This window comes from Mya arenaria, chromosome 6 (assembly GCF_026914265.1).
Source record: "Mya arenaria isolate MELC-2E11 chromosome 6, ASM2691426v1".
NCBI lineage: Eukaryota > Metazoa > Mollusca > Bivalvia > Myida > Myidae > Mya > Mya arenaria.
In genome coordinates this window covers 30,697,663-30,719,413 of record NC_069127.1, presented here as the reverse complement: position 1 = coordinate 30,719,413, position 21,751 = coordinate 30,697,663, and the positions used below count along the sequence as shown (strand labels likewise).

Sequence of the window (21,751 nt, the reverse complement as noted above, 5' to 3'; positions counted from 1 at the left end):
ATAACTTTTGATGTTACTACCTAAATGAATAGCATTGGAAATCGTAATTAATGTATTAATTTTGTATAAATAGAACGTTTCTTTATATATGGGAGGGGCTGACTCCGAGACCACCATATATAATCAAGACTGTCCGTCCGTCCGTCCGCAACTTTTAGAACCAAGATTGCTTTAATTTTGACAATAAATAATTTTAAAGTAAACTGACCTCAAATGAAGCCGAGTTCTTGGGACAAAAGCATGCTCTTGGAAGGTGGAGTAAAAGGAAAAAAAATACAACTGAGCTGAAGTCCTGGAAGTTGGTCAGGGTCACAGATCAGGTCAAGTAATATATTGACCTTAAAACATGTTCAAAGCAGTTTTGCACTCCCTTGATCATATGGTTTATGTTCTAATGACAATGAGTCCATCAAAGTTGACCCAAACATAATATATATAAATGAACCAAACTGTGGTTAGGCAATGATTTAGGATCAAGGACACCGAAACCTACCGACCTACCAAATTTCAAGAGAATATTATGTGATCTCCCCATTTTGGAGCAAATGTTTGCGCCTTTGCACATAACGCACTACATCACGTACTTCAAACGATAGTCAGAATTCGGTCTTGGTTAAACTTTAATATATTATATTGGTTCATTTTAGTATTTTTTGTATCAATAGCATTTCAGTAAAAAGGCATGTTTGTCTTATTCTAAGTGCATTCGTCTGTCCATAATACATAAAAAAAATTTGGTCCGCATCAAGTATAAGAGGATGCTTTTTTAGTATTTTCCGTCTTTTTTAAAGACGTCTTGATGCGATTTGATTTAATAAACAGTTAGAGGTACATGTATAATTTAAGCTTTACGGTCAATGTTTGAATTCTTTTTTTGTCTGTATGTTGCCCATCAAAATATACCATTATATGTATGCATTTTTTTATACATAGCCAAAGCTTATCAGTTTGTATTATATTGTTATTGTTTGCCTACAACTATTTGGTGAACCGGTGCATAGTCCTTGGCCGAAACTATTTGAATACCTTTTTATACGCCCATCTTACGATGGCCGTATTATGGGAACACCCATGGCGGGCGGGCGGCGGGCGGGCGGCTCCACAATGTTGTCCGCTCTCTAACTTGAACATTTCTCATCCAATTTCCACCAAACTTCATGAAAGTGTTTGTTGGTGAAATATCTAGGTCAAGTTCGATAACCAACCAAATCGCTTTAGGCACTCCCGAGTTATGGCCCCCTGAATTTGTCAAAATTGGCCATTTTAGCTTTGTCCGCTCTCTAACTTGATCATTTCTCATCCAATTTCCACCAAACGTCATGAAAGTGTTTGTTGGTGAAATATCTCGGTCAAGTTCAATAACCAGCCAAATCGCTTTAGGCACTCCAGAGTTATGGCCCCCTGAATTTGTCAAAATTGGCCATTTTAGCTTTGTCCGCTCTCTAACTTGAACATTTCTCATCCAATTTCCACCAAACTTCATGAAAGTGTTTGTTGGTAAAATATCTAGGTCAAGTTCGATAACCAGCCTAATCGCTTAAGGCACTCCAGAGTTATGGCCCCCTGAATTTATCAAAATTGGCCATTTTAGCTTTGTCTACTCTCAAACTTGAACAGTTTTTATCCGAATTTCACCAAACTTGCTACTATAAATGTTTGTTGGTATATATTCTTGGCAAAGTTCTATAACCAGCCAGGCTCTTCAGGATTATGGCCCTTGAATTGGTCAAAATTTGCCATTTTTGCTTTGTCCACTGTCTAATTTGAACAGTTATCATCTGATCTTCACCAAACTTGCTGAAAATATTTGTTGGTAAAATAAATCGGTCAAGTATGATAATCAGCCAAATGCCCCGAAGCACTTCAGGATTACTGCCCTTGCCATTTAAGCTTTGTCTACTCTCTAACTTGAACAATTCTCATCTGACCTTCACCAAACTTGCTGAAAATGTTTGTAGCTATAAAATCTTTACCAAGAATGTTTGCCGGTATAAATGCTTTGCCAAGTACACACTGATTGTCTCTTGGGTACGATTAAGGATGAATCATCTCTTGGAGACGATTTTTACATGAATGTTGTTTTTCAAATCTCGAACACGTTGATCGTCTTTGGGCATGATTTGGGATTAATCGTCTATATCTATAGACACAATTTTCAGGAGCCTTTTCTGACTTTGACAGATTAAGGTACTGAATTTCGCATCACGGAATTTGGATACACAGTTTACAAGAATCCAAGAAATTATTGATGGGCGTATTTTGTGAGTGTCACTCTTGTTAAATTATTGCAAAGGTCGACAACGACAACGACACACACAATGTACAATATACATATTTTTGGTAACTTTTCTTAGCAAAGCAAACAGACTTATACACCGTGTTAATAGCAGAAGACGAAGTTTAAAGTCAGTGTTTATTTTTCAAAGAATTCAAACCTGATCACAAAAAGAAATATTGTGACAATGACAATACTGTGACATTGATACATTGCATGACTTCAGTGCCACACACAAGTCCCTTTACAATCACATGTGATGTGACAGGACACTTTAAACCCTGAAAATATCATACCATTCTTAACATTGTATAAGAAAGAAATCAACTGGTTATATGTAATCACTAACTATGTCTTAAGGCAAATAATGGCAAAAAAGGTCTTCTTCGCAATTCAAACACATAGTAAATTGAAATGTTGTACTTCCCTTTTAAAATGGTAACAAAACAATACACCAGTGTAAAAGGACTTTGTGTTGGTAATGTATAACAAGAGCACTGCCTGCGGGTGCTGAATGCTCGTCTGATTTTACCCTTTTACGGTTTATTTATTTCATATAAGATATTGTACATTTGATAGTGAACAGGTATTCCAAAGTTTGAAAGTGATAGCTTTAATAGTTTGCTTGTTAGTAACCCAAACATAAATCTTAAAAAATCAGATTAGCTAAAAATTATTGAGTCCTAAAATACAACGCACCCTCCTCTTATCCCAAATAGGTGAATCAAAAACCTGTTATGAAATCCATCCAACAAAAATAGAAGAAGCTATGTCCAATTCTTAAATCAACCAAAATCCATTAAAATTCATGATTTTTACCCATAAAAACAGGTGAGGCTCAGCATCTTTAGGGTACAATGTGAAGAAGGGTATTAAATGAACAAGTTCCCAAAGTTTCAAAGTGATAGCTTTGATAGATTTCCATGTAAGTGACTTAAACGCAAAACTTAACCAACACCTCTAGCAACGACAACAATCAAGCCACGACAATAGGTTGTAATTTTTTTCTGAGCTAAAAATAGTATTCTTTCAATTAAATCAAGAATACAATTATTTGAATGACATACTTGTGCAGCATTTATCTAATCTTAAAATACCCTCAACATAATATAAACATTGTCTATGTACTGTTTAAAAAAAAAGTCTTTTCAAACTTGTGAAATTCTAGCCTTACAACAATATCAATATTATAACAGACTATTTTATACAAAGTAAGCAGGCTAAAGATATGATGTATAACCTTAACTATTGCTAGTACATGCACATGCAGTTTGAAATATGCATTGAGCTAATAATGTTCATATATATTTATACTCATCATCTAAATTTTAATTGGTATTATGTAGAAAAGGTTCTTTCAAGGACAAATATTGTGCAATAAAATACAGATGCAATCTCAGCTTTCAATGATTTGACTATAAAGTTGTAGTTACAACACAAATATATCAAAACTCTAAATTCAGAGACTGGATGTAATGTATAGTCACTGTTAACATCAAACTGTTCTTTTTTACATTTTTTTTTAACATTTCATATTTGATTATAGTTCTTTGACAATAATGTTATCACTTAGAATCATTGGACATTTTCAACGTTCGTTGTACAAAATGTCCAGAGAAAAAGATGAACTAGAGCAGTGTGTAGACTCTGGTTTGGTTGATCCTTTTATCATGCAGCTCACCTGAAGAGGATTGAGTTAAAACACTGTTTTAGAAAAATCATATATTCACATTACTTGACCTGCTAAACCAACATGCAACTTTTTCCGGTAAACTGGCATCTTTTATTCCACTCATGAAAGAAATACTGTAAATAGAAGCAAAATTGATATTAGTCATCCGGATGGGCTGTTTTTTTTTATCTGCTGAATAAAGCTATCAAATTGCTCACAAAATTCAGAATTAATAGTTTCAAAGCCCTGAAGCCTTGATGACCGGAATGTAACAGAGGACTTGTGTGCCCATGAAAGAAGTCAGGAAAAAATCTTAATTTCTGAAGTACCCAATCTCACGATTTATAAAAAGTCCTGAAGATTACATGCTCAGTCATAAAATACATCAGGAGTTTTTACCAGTTGTGAATACAGTGAGGCTGCTGGTTCTTTTTTTCCTTGTGCCCTTGTCATATGAAAGCCAAAGCAGTGACCACAGTCAGAATGAAACCATAAAAACAAAGCACTTGTTCCCGCCTTACCCTTACCTTCGTGAAAATTTTTTTGAAGCACTAAAAGTCATGCGCAGCATCATCATAGTCAGCATTCCTTCTGTTTACCTGTTCTCCATCTCCTCGCCAAGATGAATGCACCTTGAAGGACAATTCCAATGCCCTGTTTCTTCTTTTAAATATTGTAAACTAATACTACTACTACAACTACCACTAATACTAGTGCAAATTTCAACATCTAACACTTTAGGTTTTCCAGTTAGCGGACTGGATTCCCATCAAGACGATACAAGTTCGATTCCGGGCTTGAATGTATGTGAGTTTGGTGGGTGGTCAATGAGTTTTCTCTTGGTTCTCCGGTTTCCCTCAAATCCTGAGACTACACTCGCGCAACATTGTTCCAACGAAAGTGAATTTGTGTAATTTTATGTAACTTTCTTCACTATTGTTGTACAATAATGTTTAAACTAAAAACTTTCTTATAACATTTCAATTTCATGACCATTATCAGCAAAATCTGCAACTAGAGTTATTTGAACCAGTCTGAACATTCTCCATTACCAGCATTTAAAGGATCATGGTTAATTCAACTAACATGACGCCAGCGCTTATTGTGATTTCAATACAGAATGACTTTTCCAGCTTTGCACAAGTCACTATGTATATTCCATTACTTTAATTATAGGCTAACCTTACCATAACTGGCAAGCTATCCTCACCAGCTAAATCATAATACTTGGCAAGTCCTTACCTTTGTACACTCAACTAGTGAGTTACTTACATTTATCGCAATCCTTTTTGAACAAATATGTTTCGCCAATCATTTTCCATTGGGTTGCCTTTTTCTGGGAGAAATGAAACAACCATCTCTTTCAAAAACCTGCAATGTATGCATATAACCCTATTAGCTGCCTGGATATCTTAAACCATACTTTCATTTTCCAATAAATTACAATCAAGAACATTAAAAAGATAATTTTGTATTTGCTGACACTGTCTCTAATCGGAACCCTCTTCTGGCCTTTAAGGGAGCTGGCTCATGCCCAGTTTCAGGAAGACTGAAGTTTCTCCTGAATTTATTTTAACAGACTCAGGGGAAAATCCTTATAAAAGGGGAACAAGTTATCAATATTTCCTTCCAAGAAAAGTGAGATGAGGGTGTGAAACATTCAGTATTCTTTTACAAATATGAATCAAACCTAGTTTTAACTTCAAACACACGTAAATGCTTATATTGTCCCTTAATACCACCTGTCATGCAATTTACAAATACTGATTGCTGTTGAACAGTACCCAAAACCTGTGACGGTGGTTGCATCTTGAATGCATCTTGAATGTGGAAAAGAAAGAGAGAGTGACCTATTGAGACAAAAGTCTATGTGTTTTTCTTATATTACCTACAGAAAAAGAATTGCTGATAAATTTCTTGTTTTCATTGACTAATTAACCAGTTTTTTTTATATGGAATGAGATAAACAGTATGACAAATTAGACACATTTCCACAGAAGATGGCAAAATGGGTAATTCTGCAATTCAAAGTAAAATACTTTTCACAGACCTTTGAATTATTGACCAGGGGCGGTATTCATAAAGCATCTTAAGTCATTTCCTAACTTAAGTCATTTTCTTAAGATAAGTATCTCACTTCTCATATGATATATCTTTATAACATCTGAAATACTTTATTATTATTGATTTGATACATACTTTCAAGTTAAAAAAAACTTGCGCTTTCCAAAAATTTGACTATGAAAACATTTGGAAGTTGACTTAAGTTAAGAAATGACTTCATAAAGATCTTTCATGAATACCAGGCAAGAACGTTATTCATCAAATTCATTTTCGTAATACCCCGGTATCTTCAGATGTCAATACACTATGTATGATAGTATATTGCTCATTTAGTCCACACCTGTGTTCAAAAATCCCTTTAAAACCCCATAATTCAATGTAGTGATCATAATGGACAACAACATCATCAGTGCTGTGTTTGAAAACTGATTAAAGCCAAAAGTTTAATATTAATTCTGATATTTCTGTTTAACAAAGTCGTGTCTTATTTCTTTATCATTTATGAAAACAGAATCAGAGTGGGCCGTCGGGGAAGAACATCCTTGATCATTACCCCCTTTAAAGTATTCTTGCACATGGACCTGTTTTCAACACCAAAGTAGCTTATTTAAAAGTGTCTTTCTTTTCTGACAGCAAGTTATTATGTACTTACTTTTACCCTTTAATGTAAATCAGGTCAGCTACAGGATATGGTCCAGAAGCTCACAGGAATCTTAATTGAAGAGTGGGATATTCAACTCTGCTCTCTGAAATTGATTAATTTCTATTCCCTTCAAGCACTTATTTTTAATTGTCTTAAAAAATATGAACATACAGGCTTTCAAGCGGGCCCTTCTTTTCCTACTTTTCCCTACTTTTTTTGTCAGGCTCCTACTTTTCCCTACCTTTTCTATCCCTACTTTTTTGTAAAAATATTTCGAGAAATAATAGAAAAGTTTAAACTACCGTAAATGAATTGATTGAGTTTCTAAATCTTGATTTTAATAAGAAGCCATTTCTAGTATATTGAAGGATTAGTTTGATGCAGAAGGTCTTCAGTGCTGCAAGAGGGGTACTATGATGTGAATGAGTGGCGAATGCTGACAAATCAGAGACACCAATTCTAGGTTCATCTCCTCATCCTGTGGCTGAATCCCTCTTGAAGCACTGGTTTCTATGCAAAGATAACTACATGTACAACACAATTGATGAATAGTTTTAGTAGTCATTTATTTGCATCCAAAAAGGTAAGAAAAGAGCCCTACTTTCCCTTTTTTTGCTCTTAATATTCATATTTTACTCTATTTTTTCGAAAAAATCCTCCTACTTTTATCCTTACTCTTTTATTATTGTTCACCGCACTTGAAAGCCTGAACATATTTGTATCGCGTCATGAGAAAACCTGCCTTAATGACATCGAGTGCGTCATCGGAAAACCTGGTTGAAATGACGTCAGAGTATTTACCTGATATCCGGTGTTGAAGGTTATGTGTCACACATTGTGTGTTTGTTGTTTACCAGTGTTAACAAAAGAAGAAAGAAGAACCGAGACAAAATGGAGGAGGAATTAGAGCTAAATCTTTTCTCTTTCCGTATATATCTTTTTTTTAAGTGATACTGCTTCAATCAGTTATATATGTGAGCCGCCGGATAACGCAGAGGCAGGGCCACTTGTACAAACAAGAATGCGTGAAATGGTTTTATCACTAAATTCAGAGAGTGGTGAAAGCAGCGACGAATGTACATATGATTCAGATTGCCAAGACTATTTAAACACAAAACGCTTCATGGAAGACTGCGGATGCAAAAAAACAATGTCAGTCTAACTTTACACTTGATGAGGCTTATAATATTGTTCTCGAAAGTAAGGAGAAATCAAAAGAAGAAAAGGGACTATTTCTTATGGGCGTTCTTAGTGCGGAGAAGTATGATTCTGTAAAAACGAAACGAGGCAAAAAGCGGGTGCGTGCCAGAACAAAGTTCCATGTTAATGGCAGTGCTGTGTGCAGGCAAACATTCCAGTTATTATATGATGTGAAGCGGACAACGCTAAATAATATTATCCAGCACATGAACGACAACGGCACTGGACCACGAGTACATGGAAATACAGGGCGGCGTCTGAAGCACGCACTTAATTTTGATGATGTCCAGCAATTCATATTGAATCAGGCTGAAGAAAAGGGTATCCCGTATCCAGCAGCACCACGCGGCCGTGACAACCTGCCTACAGTGTTTTTGCCATCCGATGCCACAAAGCTGCTTCTCCATAAAGACTATTGTAGTATTTGCACGGAGAAGAATGTACGGCAAGTGAAACTGTCTGCATTTAAAACAATCTGGTCATCATGCGTCCCCCATATAAAAATAGCAAAGCCAAGAGATGACGTGTGCGCAACATGCGAGAAAATTCAGATTCAGCGCGGGGAAACAGCTCAATTTCTTAATTGATGAAGCTGAAGCCATGGGAAAAGACGGGAAGGAAACAAATGGACCCAACGCCGTACTATCCATGATAGACTATGTGCTCGAGTCTCACTGTGTCCCGGGCGAAACGTTCACTATTCATGCCGACAATTGTCCGGGTAATACTTTTTATTGCTAATTTCAAATGAATTTAGTTATTTGGTAAAATAACTTCATGTTATGTAATGTACATTAAAACATAAAAAAACTTATATAATTATGTATCGTATTTCATTCGTGATAAAGAAATATTTTTTCATGAAAATCATGTCATAATGTTTTCTTGTTGCAAGGCAAAATAAAAATATGTACGTCATTGGCTACTTCCTATGGCGTGTTATGACCGGGCAGCAGACAGGGATCGAATTATTGATGCAAATACCAGATACGTTATTTCATATCAAAACCTTAACAACATACATACGAAATTTCGAGTTAAGTTCTCCATTTGCTTTAGTTTAAAAGTCAGGAAATAAATTAAATATTTTGCAGGCCATGCCAGGTGCCACGTGGACAGTGGCTTTGCGACTCTGAAGAAGGCATACAGACATCATGATACAGAGACGCTTGACGAGCTGGCAGGAGTGGTTGACCGGTCGTCTGTGACCAACGTATCGGTGCGCTACCCGCAGTGGATCTGGAGAGATTGGAAATCGTTCCTATCCAGGCATTTCAAGTCATTTGTAGGAATATGGTAAATATTTGTGTGTTACGTTAATATTGAGATTTAGGTTTACTGTATTGTACATTTATTTTTAATATATTAAAATATTTTTCTGCGTAGATCCATATTATATAACAGGAATTGCATTTTCGATGGAGACCCGTTTTACCTAATAACAGACCAAATTATTCAAGTATTATTAAGTTAATTCTTTTTCAGGAAATACCAACATTTCAGGTTCACAGCCAGTCTGCCAGGCATCGTGATTGTAATGGAAAAAAGGGGTGGCGAAGAAACACATATCAACCTCCTTAAGGACCGCTCCTTCAGGTTTTTAGTGGACACCAGGCCGAAACCGTTTCAAGCGGCTCAGTCTTAGCTTGAACAGAAAGGAATATCTCCGTCGGAGTGTCAGCAAACACGTGTCCAAAGAGAAGCGGGAACAGTTTTGCGCGGGGTTTGCATCTTAAAAGACGTTCATGTAATATGCAGTGGTCAGATTACAAGAGACACTGGAATATTTATCAATTAAGTTATTCCATCTGTTTTATGATAAAAAAATATTCTTGGTTTTTACACTGTTCCATATATACATGTGTTGTCGAATGATCCATAGTCGTTAAACAATGCTTTTGAAGACACGCATTACATGAAAAATATTGATAGAAAATTAACTGCGAAATAATTGTAGGTACACCACATACATGATTATTATATAACGTTCATGTTAAGATATATGCTTGTACTTTGGTGTCAAATGTAATATTATATTATATTGACAGTCACCGGTGATCTCAATCTTTTGTTGTAAATTAAAGAATATTGCTTGTGAATCTTGTTTGATTTATTTTAAAATTAAACACTATAAAACTGTGCATCCTGTTGGAATACTACACTTTAGTAAAAAAGAACAACTACATTTGCCTAGCAACCCAAGTGACGTCATACTGACATGTATCGAACTTCAACTGAATGTGCAATTCTTTTACGATAGTAATGGAATGAATGATCAACATTTTAATTTGTTTTTTTCTGCCTGATTAAAAGAAAAGAATCCGAACATCTAACGCCGTAAACGTGACGTTGTAGAACAGAGAACGTTCAGAACAATGTTATACGGTTGGCTCATTTGAATGCGTTTTTGTGTAAGAAAAAATAGGCGCATATAAATAAAACTCATATGGTTAAGCTCATAAATAATTACTTGTTCCAAATATGTAAAAAAAAATTTCTTAAAAAATGTCATTAAAGCAGGTTTTCTCCTGACGCGAATCATTTCATTTCCCAAACTATGCAAAATTAAGAGTTATTGACGGTGTTTATTTTTATTTTTCAGAAATAAAAAACCTTATGAACCATTTAAAATTATACTTATTGACTCATGTGATTCATTCATATTATGAAATAGAAGATAAGAAAATCATTCAATATGTTATATACATATATATATATATATATATATATATATATATATATATATATATATATATATATATATATAATGCATATCTTTAAAAACTCATATTCATACATTAACTTTAAGTGTTTACCAAATATGGCAGGAGAGCTAATCAGTTGTTGCATGGAGTTGACTTGACCCTCTGGCAGTGTTACCAACCAATCATCAATGCGGTTGAAGATTCCTCTACTCATGTAGTCTAATAAATATAAATGTTAGTTAAAACAAGAGCTGTCACAGTATGTGACGAATGCCCCCGAATGTGACATTGACCTACGAACAAGGTCAGTACATGAAAAGTTGATCTTGCCTTTACGTGTCAAATACATATGGCAAGTTATTTTAAATTGCCTCTGAACATAAAAAAATACCACCCATACTTGACAACCTACACTGTTATGTCCTTATATTCAGAATTCCCTTGTGAATAAACACTTAGTGTATCTTTCACCTTAGAGGTAGGGACATGGGTCTTGCACACGACACGTCGTCTTCATATGTGGAACACATGTAGCAAGTTATTTTAAAATCTGTCCATACAAGAGAAAGTTACAGCCCGGACACGACAACCTATACTCTATGTCCTTATATGCAGCACTCCATTGTGAATAAACACTATGTGTGACCTTGACCTTTGAGGCAGGGACACGGGTCTTGCACGCGACACGTCGTCTTGGTATGTGGAACACATGTGGCAAGTTATTTTAAAATCTGTCCATACAGGAGAAAGTTACAGCCCGGACACAACAACCTATACTTTATGTCCTTATATGCAGCACTCCATTGTGAATAAACACTAAGTGTGACCTTGACCTTTGAGGTAGGGACACGGGTCTTGCACGCGACGCGTCGTCTTGGTATGTGGAACACATGTGGCAAGTTATTTTAAAATCTGTCCATACAAGGGAAAGTTACAGCCCGGACACGACAACCTATACTCTATGTCCTTATATGCAGCACTCCATTGTGAATAAACACTAAGTGTGACCTTGACCTTTGAGGTAGGGACAAGGGTCTTGCACGCGACACGTCGTCTTGGTATGTGGTACACATGTGGCAAGTTATTTTAAAATCTGTCCATACAAGAGAAAGTTACAGCCCGGACACGACAACCTATACTCTATGTCCTTATATGCAGCACTCCATTGTGAATAAACACTAAGTGTGACCTTGACCTTTGAGGTAGGGACACGAGTCTTGCACGCCACACGTCCTCTTGGTATGTGGAACACATGTGGCAAGTTATTTTAAAATCTGTCCATACAAGGGAAAGTTACAGAGCCGGCCGGACGGTGCAATTTTGATATGCCCACCTTTGGGGGCATAAAAACATATTTTAATAAAGTCATGGGCCAATAAACCATATGGTTTATAGGTCTGTGATGAAGAGTATAAAATTGTCAAGATAATAAATAATATGAAAACCTCCACTAGATTCTCACAACATAAGGTATTTTTATCATATTTCACTTATATGTTTAGTAAATCTTTCAAATTAAAACCATCAAATCGATGCAAATTCCACTTCTTAACATAATTGATTTCTTATGATTTATGACAAAAAACAACATTATTTGGACAGAAGTTCTCAGCATTTTGTTTGGATTGAATATCAACCAAGTTTATGATAAAAACCTATTATTAGAAATTATATTGCCACTTAAACTGTTGTCCTGAAGTATTAATATAGAAAGGGAATATTTATTACCAGTCCTAGGTTCTGCTCAGCACCATTAGCCAACATAACATCTTTTTGGTAGTATCCATATTCTGTTGAAAGTTTGAAAACATTTTAATGATGTTCACAGGAAAAGTTCAAACATTTTAACAAGAGGTCCACGAGGCTATGCTCTAGTTCATAGGCGCCGCCATTACAGTCTTGTAACATATAACATGCCATGTTAATAGGGAGGCTATATTAATTTCAGAAATGTTGCAAATTTCAAGGGCCATAATCCGTGGCCTCATGGATATCTAACAACTGTCCAAGTTTAGAGTAGATCAAACAAAACTGGATGCTCTGTGCTATTCACAATCTGAATTATAGCAATTTTGTCAATTTCAAGCAACAATAACCCAGTCATGCATGGGCAGCTCTGGCAGGTTTTTGAAAGGTATCGTCATAAAGTCAATATCTAACACTGCATAAATTTAGTACACATTAGATTTTACGTGGAGGCTCTCTGGTGTGAACAAGCTGTATTATAGCAATTTTGTCAATTTTAAAGAATCAAAATCCAGTCATGCATGGGCAGAGCGGGCTGCTTACTTTAAAAGGAACGAAGCTCTCATCAACATCAATATTTAACAACCATATAAGTTTTAACAACCATATAAGTTTGATTGAGATACAATAAAAATACTCAATAAGTACTGTTTACACAGTGAGTATGTGTACATTTGAGCATGTGTGTGTGTGTGTGTGTGTGTTTGTGATTTAAATGTAAATAATGAATAAAGTATGATAACCTTGTCTTTCTGTTTCTGTCGCTTGACCTTCATCTTCTTTTGGTCTTTCTTCTTTGGGGTTTCAAGTCTATGTTGTGCCTGGTTAAGAATTATTACAAATACCATATTATATAAATTATTGAAATTACTATTAGACTATTACTTTAGAAAAATTAGTATGAATATCATTATTATTCAGATATATTGCTAAGCTTTATACAGTGGTACATAATTCTACAATAATGAAAACCAAAACATAGAGATGAAAGTCAATGATAGATGTAAATAATTTCTTCTTTACAATGACTTAGAATAGTTTCAAATATCTCTGAGCATATTCAATCACCTGATCAGTGCTGAATGCCTTTTATCCAAAGCTGTTACTGCATTTACATGTAACTGATGTAAATTAATTTCACAGTTATTATTTATTGAAGGATTATATATGAAAAGTCTAAAGCATTGTGAAAAATCATTATGATAGAAAATCACCTCAATCATTTTCATACTGTATTGTCTTTGAGCTATAATATCATACAAACTTAAATTATCATCACAATAGTATTATGTAAAAGAAAAAAGCGTACAGCAAATACAAAAATATAAGCTTTATTAACCTGCTGCACAGTGGCATAAGACAGCCGTTCCAAAGACTGCACTGGTGGTAGGCTGACATCATCTCTGACGACGGGCTCCATCTCTTGTAACTCTGGCCACTCTTCTTCCTCACGCTGAATGTGATCACCATCAACAATCTGTACAACCAATCATCACCCAGATCTTGCAGGCACGGTCACCGTCTTGCTCCATGTCTGTTGAGGTGCAGTCCATCCACAGCCAGAACCTACATTATAAACAATGAAGAGAAATGTTAGACTGTATGCACCAGAGGAAATGAAAATTACTGCTTTTATCTCTGTTGACTAAGGCAAATATTCACTCAACATGCCTTTAAAGCAGGTGGGGCAAACTTCATATCATAATTAATAGGCCATGATTTATATGTGAACCCCGTCTCATGATACTTTTAAGTATTATTCAGCTCATGAAATAAATAAATGCACAATCAATACAAGTTGATGTCTGAAAGAATTGGAATACATGTTCAATCATTTCAAATACATATCAAGTTTCTAAACAACGTCAGAATTACTTGTTCCAGATTTGACAAGGCCGCAAAAAATGGTATTGAATAGTGTTTGAAATCGGTACCAGTTTGACTAATGATCCACTCGCCTAACCAATTATTGATAGTGCTATCAGTTTTTTACGATACCTTATTTTTTTTACAGTTACTCATAATCCTTAACAAAGTGTATGTTTGAAGTTATTAAGTGTTGTTGTTGTTGTTGCTTTCAGCCAGATTGTTAACAATAACACCTGAACACTTCAAACTGTACAAATGAATTTAAAGGAGAAAATTGGTGGAAATTAACTGAACGCAAATAACGTGAGAAAAAGAAGAAAAGCAACTCATCAGTTGAATGACACACAATCAATGATCGATTTTGACTTAATTCAATCAATTGTTGCAGATTTTGGCCCCCATACATGCCATATCCCCCGGAGGGGGATAAAATCCCCTGGAATTTCGACCCATCCCCCGGTCTCCCGGAGGGGGATGAAAATCCCCCGGAATTAAAGTGTTTAAAATTACGCAAATTTATCACAGGGTTTAATTATATATGCCTGTTTACAGTTATAATGCCCTTCCTGTCTTGAAGCTTAATTGGATTATCAACTGATGGTGTGTTTTAACAACACCTATTGGGTGACACTTAATAAATCAGCAGGGCACATTTCATGTATTGTTTTGATCGAAACTGACAGAATTTGCATAAGAAATGTCAATTAGACTGGTCAGATAAAAGGACGATTTTCATTGGTTAAAACTATAATTTTTATCCAATCAGAGAGGATGTAACAAATTAAAGCGTTCTTCATAACATGTGTCATTGTCATCAAAAGGATTGATAATTAAAATGTGACAGTAAATTATTCATTAAAGAAAAGGATTAATATAACTAATAGACAATGCTGTTCTTTGTTATGCCTCACTAATATGTTTACATACATGACATTGACCTTCATCGCAAATATCGGAAAATAACAGAACTTCCAGAAGAGAAACTGAAAGTAGACAATTCGGATGAAATGACTTTTATTTATTTATTATGGTGGTGATGTTTTTATACATATGTTTATGAACTTAAACAATAAATTATGCATTTGCTTTTTATCAGAAGCAAACAAATCTGACTATTTGGGAATTGAAATGAAAAATATTGATAATTCATTTCATTCTCTCTATTAGTCTGAAAGTCATCATTTATGATCATAGATTTTGTATCCAATTTTAGAGGAAGGTAAGCCCATTAAATTGTCTCTGAAACATATTTTTCTGTGAAGTATTCTATTTTGCAAGTGAGTGATTTTATTATGCAATATGGTTGTGTCTCATAAAAATATAGATGAAGTGCTGGAAAAAGGGGTAAACAAGGTGAATTGGCATGTGTGTCATGCCCTAGTCTAAAATAATAGACGTGTTATACGGGATTCTTCCAATCCCTAACGTCTAAACGGGAATGTGCAAAAAACGGGGGTGTTTTAAAAATATTGAAATTGTTTTAAGTGAAGTATTTTATGGTTGAAATTGATCATAAAGAGTTATATTCATATTTTACCATGTAAGTGAAATGTTATTTTGCACTAAACAAGCATTAAGTGCATTAAAACAAGTTGTTTACCTTTCCAATGAAACGAAAGTTGACTGACACAGACAACAATTATGCGAAGGGGAACAACTCGATACAATCGTAATAGCTCGGCCTCCTCCGACAAAGCTTCGAGATAGACCTCGTTATACAATCGTAACAACTCGGCCATGGCCGAAATGTTCCGAGTGATTTAAAACTGTGCCCTAAAGCCTTGCAGGTGCCCTTCATGTATATATCGTTATGTTTTGACAGAATGAAATGAAAAAAAGCCGTCAAACTCATAATTATAAGTTGGATATTTATTTTTTTGTGTACGAAACTAATATAAAATAACATTATCTGGTAATATTTCTTGTTTTTATGATATTTTATAGACGCTATATGCTTTAACCCGGAATCCTGATCGGAACAACTACCCACTTTTGATACTTAACAATTTGTACGTGAAGGATTTGCCATATCAAAAATCTAAAAAAAATCCGTCAACGTACAATTATTTGGACTATGTCATGCCCGTAATGCTACATGGCGATGATGAAAATCCCCTGGTATGTGACCAAAATCCCCTTAAATTCTGGACATAATCCCCTCAGGAGCCTTTCAAAATTATGGCAATTTGTTTTTTTTTCGTACTTGCGTCTTAAAATACTTTGAAATTTTGCTGAATTAGATCTGCTAAAAAATCCCCCTGAATACTACCAAAATCCCCCTGAATTTTCAGACTTTTGAACAAATCCCCCTGAATGGTCTCCAGAAAATATGGCATGTATGGGCCCCAACCAATCAATTTCCGATTGAAATCAATCATTGGAACATCACTTTTATTGAATATCAAAAACTAGATTTTAAGTGTATATAGGAGTTGACACAAAATTCTCATTATTGTCAGCACTTTTATGAAATCATGGCACTGCTTGTAGCAACGCCGCCAAATTGTTTCCATGCATATATTCAATGTTAAGAAAACATATAGAGGGCAGATATCATAAATAATATGCAGACAATCAAACCATAAACAGAATATATCTGATATCACTTTGCTGGCTTGGATTTAATGGCATTGGGCTCGTAGGTCAGAAATATGAAATGAAAGGTCCAAACAGAAGGCTTTATATTTTAAATAATTCATGCACCAGTCAATTGTAACCACAGCCCCCCAGATCCGGAGAATAGCAGGGAATTTGATTTTCGGTCCAGCCAAGCGCGGGTAACATCCCCGCCAAATGCCCCCACACCCAAGGGACCCTAAGTAAGGCCCAGACTCCGCTATTTTTGACGTGAAGACAAAACCACCGCATTTACCCAGCACTGCGGGGCCATCTGGAAGATAAAAACACGGCCCATTTCCCTGGCTATTCCAAGTAAACCCCTGGACCTGGGCGGCCGTGGTTACAATTGACTGGTGCATTACTGTAATATGTTTTTGCTTTGTTTTGGAGTGGTGGGGGTATTTTACCTCTGTTGAGCAGTAGTACTGTAACACTTTACATACATACAGTACATGTAACGCAACATCTTGCAGGGCTTGGTTGGCACATATCCCCAGATGCTGGCACGCTCCTGTCATTTTGGAGGACAAGAAGTTTTGTTCACTGCAGTGGGCGCCCTCGGCACAATTGAGCACAGAACATTCTCTCCTCTAGGAGCTGTCTCTCTGGGGACATAGATCTGCAATCTGAATAGTATTCCTGAATCCAAATATTGTCAGGATCATGGAAACGGTTTAGTATTACATTGTGATACCTGTCAGTGTCAAAACTATATAGTACATTTTTAGACTACCTTAATTATGGTTATAACATCATGTTGATGCCACAATAATGTAAACAATATTCAATGTCAGCATACAGTTAATGGAAATTTGAAGACAAGGGCCATTTCTCTGGTTTTACTGTGCAGTGGGAAACAAAACCCTAGGTGCACAATTTCATCTCCCCATTGACATTTCCCTAAGATTTCATGTCTCTTTGTAATACAGCTTGGAGTTTTGAGCAACACATGTCAGGAAATGCAATATTTATGAACTCAAGGGCAATAAATCTGGTTTAACTAAGTGCAGCAGGTAAGGAAACCATACATGCAAAATTTCATTTCCCCATTCACATTCTCTGAAGGTTCCTTGAATGTTAGTGATATCTGTTTTGAGTTATGAGCAACACAAATCCACAAATGCCAATTATTGTTAATTCAAGGGCCATATATTGAAACTCTCAGGTTTTACAAAGTGCAGTAGAAACAGAACCCCGGGTGCATAACATCAATACCTAAATAACATTCCACCAAGATTTCTTCAAGTTGACAGTAGGTAAAACAAGTTTTGGAGTATTGAGCAACACAAGTTTGCATAATACTTACGGCAGGAAGACACAGGGACTGACAATGGCAAAACGATATGCCAATACATTTCTGGTAATATGAAAAGTGAGGATTTTTTCTTTTGTGGTAAAAAATGTACTGAAACAATCATGGTATAGTCATGTAAAAGTAACATTTTACCTTGTAATACTGTCATATAGAACTACATACATAATTGGATCCAAGGTGAAAGTAGATACTGCTGTAACGCTGAACCTCTTGCTGAACCTGGCATCGGAAAATCTTTTCATCCCTAACATATCGAGCACCTTAAAACAAGTGAAAACTACATTGATATTAATTGGGCAATTGGACACAATTTAAAGGAAACCGTAAGCATTTCCAGTGATATCAGTAGCAATGGCAAGCAGTTTTATTATAAATATCAATCTGGTGCCAGGCATGTTTTGGCTTTTGTCAAATATAACTGATATATGAATGTGTGTGTTTTTTCAATTCTTACATGCTTATTTAGTGGTGGGTTCAATTAGTTAAAACATAGTCAAACATTTTTTTTTTTTGGTCGCAACTCCTTAGATCAAGGTCATTTTGCAGGAATCACCATGTTACACGTGCAATAGCACTTCAGTAACAAACCTAGTTTCTTGTATTCAACCAGGAAAAAGAATGGAAAATAGTGTTTACACTAAATCTATGCAATTTTGAAGGAAAACATTCTATAAAAAGTATACAAATTTGGCAAGAGTGATCATAGCGTGGATGCTAAAAAGCTACACTGTTACTAAAAATAGTCAGTGTTTAAAAATGTAATCTTATTACTATATCAGATTACAAAATTTCATTCGTTTCGACAAATAAAACAAATGACAGGGCATGAAAACTGTTGCAGGCATTACAACAAAAAGTAACAACATGCTCACACGCAAAATATATTCTAAAATTGCTACCAGGTCAGTATGACGTTAATTTGTTTTCGACCTCAACTGTCCTGAATTCGGATCCTCATATTCGGATATGGAAATTAGAATACCTACATAGTTGCGAATTGGAAAATATTTATACCAGGGAGTTGGATGTTACAATTTTTTTTATATATTGCTTCAGGTTGCATGCTCTCTTGTTTGTTTAATTTGACGAAACAAACATATTTTTTTTAAAACACATATTTCGATGATTAGGAATTGCCTTTACCAAGATTGGTTCTTAAAATATCAATTTTGTTGATAGAAATGTATTGAAGTTGTTCATATTCTGAGAAGAATGCAAGATGTTTTGAGATAATTGGTTAAAAAATAAATTAGTTACAGGATTTAAATACAAAAACACCATCGTCCATGCCAGAGTCTTAACATGTCAACCTTTAATAAGAATATTAGTATTTTATTGGAAAAAAAATCTTTGAATTTTTGGTTGATATTTAGGGTTTTGCAATAGACTATCATGTTCTAATTAATTTTGGTATTGATACAAAAAATGACTATTTTCAAGGAGGGGGTGTGTTCACGTCAACGCAACTGCCGCCTGTGCTGTTAACTTGATCGTTGTTAACCGTCAAATCTTTAATACTCTGAAAGTTTCACACCGCCAATAAACAGATAGTCAGTCAAGTTACCCATAACGGATCACAACCATTAGCGGATCACTCTCTTGTTGAAGACAGGCTATCAAATTTATTCAATTATATTCTTTTATGAAATTTGGCAATTATGCACTTTAAAGTATAAGTGAAAATCATAATAAATATTATTCAAAATAATCTGTATCACACGCACGATTGATGCAACTGTTTACGTGACCCAGTTGTTCCAGCCTCGTTTGATTGCAACATGTGCTTTTTCCGAGAACTTTTCGTCCAACTACAATGTGTTTAAGTAAACAATTTATACATTTTATGAAAGGCCAATATATAACCTCTTAGAAATGACTAACATTATTTTCTTTCATCAATGTTTGAATTTGGCGATAATAGTGAAGTGTGGGTAATTAACCAGTAGCGGATCGCCATTTTGTTTATGCAATGAGTCTGAGGGGTTCTCTCAAAACAGTGAATTTGTAACATTTTGTCATTTCCAAATTATTTAATTATTACACAAACATTGCTGACCACTAACATTACTTTAGTTATGATTTAAATATGAATCATGAAACATATCTCTAATTAAGTTTCATTTTTTTAAATTGTATTCTACATCAAAATGATGTATACCTCAAGACGCAGGAATTAACAACTAGTTTATATGGAACAGTGGCAACTTCTTGAACAAGGGAGGCAACTGTAATAGAACGGATACTGGACTTACCGAAAAACGCTAAATTACCGAAATACGTACACAATTACCGAGTTACGCAAGAAAGTTACCGAAAGACGCTTTTTATACAAACAAATTAATTGTTTTTACATTTTTATTTTATTAATACCCTACCAATTTTAAATTTTGTAAAGAAAATGATATTGTAGTTATATATGTCTGATGATGAAAATAATGAAAAGTTATGATTCAAAATGATCTTTATCATATTCTTGAATATATACTATTAAGTCAATGAAAATATTTAGAAAAATGTTCAAGACAATATTTGGGGAAAAGGTCGAAGGTGTCATTAAAACATATTATTTCCAAACCGATTTTTATTAATTAACTTAGATCTATAATTTATGTCTTTCAAATATAGAAAAAATATTAATATTAGTAAACAGAGAAGTATTTTTGTTCAGTTACTTTTGCTTAGAAATAGATCATATAAAGCTGACCTCAGCGATTATAACCACCTGTTATTGAATTGAATAAGCAACCGATTTATGACACCACACAGAGTAGCGGTTCGTGTTAAAAATGTCCTTCAGTGACAGTTTGATATCGTCGAAAGTTCGTTAATTGCGTTTAACCTTCAATAATTTGCTATGTTTGATCTTTGAACATCGAAACCAGTTTGTCACCATTTCTTTTGGCACTGTGACACGTGTGGAGTAAATACAAAAATAATTACAAACATACAGTACATAACAATAATAGTAGCAGCAGGAAACAATTATGAGGCACACAACAATCTATACTCTAGCGCTACCCCTTTTCTTAAAAAACAACCATCTTAAACGAACAACAATTACGTATTTTTTACGCCCATGCACATACACATAAATATTAAGGCAATTGTACCGCCATCAACTTCAAGTTATCAATAAAGGAAAATAATGGTTAAGAAAACGAAGAATGTTCATTACTTCAAGCACATACAATAACATATACTTAGAATGATGAGCCATATTATCATGATTCATGACAATACTAGGCTGGCATCAATGTAAATGCTAAGTCATAACACGCACACAACTATATTAGCCAATGAAGAAATATCATGAATACTGAATACAAACTAAATTACAATTTCCACAAGCTTATTTTTTAGAGCAATGAAATAATCGGTCTCTCTTTGGGGTGGTTGAACAGGTCCCATGTTGACATGCGCCTTGAAATGACCAGAAGAGCCATTGTATCCTTCCATTTTAGAGTCAAATACTTCACCAAACTCTTTAAATAACTATTGAAACTTCACTTTGGTACTTGGAGGTAGGATTTTGTCAGGATCTATCTTCACAGTGCTTGTATAATATAATGTTGACTGAGTCGATACGCTTCACGATGGAATACCATGCAACGATTGTACGTTTTCAGTGTGCATTTCAGCTTGC

General features: G+C 35.0%; 1 long non-coding RNA gene and 1 pseudogene across 5 annotated transcripts; one reads left to right on the top strand and one right to left on the bottom strand.

Annotated features, from left to right (window-relative positions):
- Positions 1–2,399: 2,399 nt before the first annotated feature.
- On the bottom strand, positions 2,400–20,319 carry LOC128238930 (uncharacterized). Of its 5 annotated transcripts, none has more exons than XR_008261791.1 (10): positions 20,267–20,319; positions 18,271–18,368; positions 17,201–17,419; positions 13,645–13,871; positions 13,049–13,126; positions 12,288–12,349; positions 10,671–10,778; positions 6,664–6,757; positions 5,220–5,318; positions 2,400–3,956 (listed from the first exon to the last, which is right to left on the bottom strand). It is a non-coding gene; the product is annotated as an uncharacterized LOC128238930 (long non-coding RNA). The 5 variants fall into 5 exon arrangements; XR_008261793.1 differs by having other exon boundaries at positions 17,237–17,419; XR_008261794.1 differs by lacking the exon at positions 20,267–20,319 and adding an exon at positions 19,833–19,927 and having other exon boundaries at positions 17,201–17,398.
- LOC128238929 (uncharacterized) lies at positions 8,186–9,499 on the top strand (annotated as a pseudogene).
- Positions 20,320–21,751: the final 1,432 nt, after the last annotated feature.